The sequence below is a fragment of the Eriocheir sinensis genome, unplaced genomic scaffold (assembly GCF_024679095.1).
Source record: "Eriocheir sinensis breed Jianghai 21 unplaced genomic scaffold, ASM2467909v1 Scaffold1134, whole genome shotgun sequence".
Lineage (NCBI taxonomy): Eukaryota > Metazoa > Arthropoda > Malacostraca > Decapoda > Varunidae > Eriocheir > Eriocheir sinensis.
Window position 1 is genome coordinate 93,904 of NW_026110446.1, and position 3,164 is coordinate 97,067.

General features: G+C 46.5%; 1 long non-coding RNA gene across 1 annotated transcript; it reads left to right on the plus strand.

Annotated features, from left to right (window-relative positions):
* The first annotated feature begins 217 nt into the window (after positions 1 to 217).
* LOC126989363 (uncharacterized) lies at positions 218 to 1,959 on the plus strand. The gene is made up of 3 exons (XR_007743225.1): positions 218 to 481; positions 1,150 to 1,233; positions 1,306 to 1,959. It is a non-coding gene; the product is annotated as an uncharacterized LOC126989363 (long non-coding RNA).
* The last annotated feature ends 1,205 nt before the right edge of the window (positions 1,960 to 3,164 follow it).

A 3,164-nucleotide genomic window follows, 5' to 3' on the forward strand; every position in this document is an offset into this window, starting at 1 on the left:
AAAAAGATCAGACCTTTCACAGGTACCTCCAACCACATGAAGCCATGGGTGGATAGTGTTTAACAGATCTTGCCGTCACAGTCACCATTTGTTCCAACAGATGAATATTTTCTGTTCTGTGCTACACACAGCCCTGTAACACCACCACAACAAACACTTGCACTCACACACAGCAGAACTGAATCAGCACAGCACCTCAGGAGAAGTGGACCTTCATGTGCCTGACAATCTCACCCTTAGTCATGAAACGTTTCCCACAAACATCACACTTGAACCCTTTATGACCAGAGTGTCTGAAGACGTGCATGTCCAATATACTCTTCAGTTTGAACCTTTTCCCACAAACTTCACACTCATGACTTCTTGCATCAGTGTGTGTAACAAGGTGTAATTTGAGGGTACCCTTCTGACTGAAACATTTCCCACAAACTTCACACTCATGATTTCTTTCACCAGTGTGTGTAAGAGTGTGTAATTTGAGGTTACACTTGTGACTGAAACATTTCCCACAAACTTCACACTCATGATTTCTTTCACCAGTGTGTGTAAGGGTGTGTTTCTTGAGGGTACCATTCTCAGTGAAACATTTTCCACAGATTTCACACTCATGATTTCTTTCACCAGTGTGTGTAAGAGTGTGTAATTTGAGGGTACCCTTCCGACTGAAACATTTCCCACAAACTTCACACTCATGATTTCTTTCACCAGTGTGTGTAAGAGTGTGTAATTTGAGGGTACCCTTCAGACTGAAACATTTCCCACAAACTTCACACTCATGATTTCTTGCACTGGTGTGTGTAAGAGTGTGTTTCTTGAGGTTACCCTTCAGACTGAAACATTTCCCACAAACTTCACACTCATGGTTTCTTTCACCAGTGTGTGTAAGGGTGTGTAACGTGAGTGAACCCTTCTGACTGAAACATTTCACAAACTTCACACTCATGATTTCTTGCACCAGTGTGTGTAAGGGTGTGTGTGTTGAGGTGACCCTTCTGACTGAAACATTTCCCACAAACTTCACACTCATGGTTTCTTGCACCAGTGTGTGTAAGGGTGTGTGTGTTGAGGGTACCCTTCTGACTGAAACATTTCCCACAAACTTCACACTCATGGTTTCTTTCACAAGTGTTTGTAAGGGTGTTTTTTGAGGGTACCCTTCTGACTGAAACATTTCCCACAAACTTCACACTCATGATTTCTTGCACTGGTGTGTGTAAGGGTGTGTGTGTTGAGGTGACCCTTCTGACTGAAACATTTCCCACAAACTTCACACTCATGATTTCTTGCACTGGTGTGTGTGTTGAGGTGACCCTTCTGACTGAAACATTTCCCACAAACTTCACACTCATGGTTTCTTGCACCAGTGTGTGTAAGGGTGTGATGTTTGGGGTTACTCCTATTACTAAACCTTTTGCCACACTCCCGACTTTCATGAGGTCTTACACCAGAGTGTGTGGGTGTATTTGTTGAGGTCATCCTTCCCTGCATGTCTTTTCTCACACTCTTGGCTTTGGTCAGTAAACTTGCTCTCATTCTCAGATCTTCTCACACTTCTGAAATTCAAACTTCCCCCTTTGTGGATGAAGAGGCCAGCAGTTGTTGTTGTTGTTGTTGGTTGTGTTGGTGGTGTTTTTTATCACTCCTGAACCTCACACCAGTAGCAGTCTGCTCCTGCTGATCCCAGCCACTCCAGCTGCTGTCCCGCCTTGCAGCCTCCACTGCAACACTACTCTGGATGTGAGGAGTTGGCTGGCCTTGAGGAACCTCAGAGATGCTGGAGAAGGCGGCGAGGTTGCTTCAAAGCCACACTCAGTGACCAATTGAGCAGGCAAGGCGAGGGATGCACCAAGGAGTCCTGAAGTCAGCGGCAGCAGGGACGGAACAAGTACTGACCACAGCAACTGTCTCGATGCCTCACTTCAACACTAACACCAGTGGTGGACATTGGGACACAAGTCATGTGCTGAAAAAAAAAAAAAGACTGGTAAGGAAACTGAAGTTGGTGGGAGGGATCAGGGCGGTGGTGGGTGCACCGAAGGCAAGCCACAGGCCACCGGGTCAGGCAAATAGTGCGTGTACTAATAATAAGCTAATGCAATAATATATTCATTGATAAATATGTCTTTTGAACTAACCTAAATAAATCTGAAGCGATATTCGTAACAATACTAAGACAGAACTACACGTAAATGGACAATATCCAGCGACCAAAGCTGCAAGCTTGATAGTTTTAAGGCCTGTTAACACATTAATAGTGTAACATACCCGCCAGCATACCAACACCGTGGACGCCAGTTAAAAGCCAGCTGGGAAAATTGGGAATACCCCCTTGTACTTGGCCATGGTTATTTACCGGATCCAGTTTCTCCTCAGCCAAAACAATACCCGTAGCTGTTAATATGTTATAAGTAGGTAAGGGAGGAGAACGAGAAATACGAACCACAGCTTGAGTTGGCACCCCTGATATAAATCCACTATAACCATATATTTTTATATATTTATACGTTACGTCTTAGAAAATAAGGGAAAATTAAGTTTAGAATCAACACACAAAAAGACAACCTCAGAAAGGCAGAGGAAGGATAGATTAATGTACCAAGCTGAAAGGCGAGAAGGAAAAGTGTTAGAACCTGGGGAAGGCCACGTCAGAGGGAAAGGTAGCGAGGCAACCGCTCCGGCTGGCATGATTCATTCTAGACTTAACCTTCCCGCACGGCGGAGGTAAGCTCACAGCTCGCTAGAGTACGGCTGCCTGGGAGTGAGAGATAGCCCTAGCCGACGTTCATTAGTGATTCATTCTAGACTTAATCTTCCCGCACGGCGCAGGTGGCGAGAGACAGCTGAAGGCCGGTGTCCAGGGGTAGGGAAGGCGAGTGCCCGCCATCTTGAAGCCGCCCAATTGAGTCGGGAATGGACCCAGACGCCAGTGGTTGACAAGGGTCATGCCCTCAGTCATGAGTGCCTGAACTGAGCAAAGGTAAGGGCGAGACACTCCAGTCCCTGCCGCCGCCCGGGAGACCAGCAGGCTTGTGATGGGAGTAAACGGCTCCACAACCCCCCCTGTAGGCAAGGCACGACAGCATATTGTGTAGCTCTCAGGCCTCCACCAGCCAAGGAAATTGTGTCAAATGGGTAAGGCACCTGCTGTGTGGACGAGGGCTAAC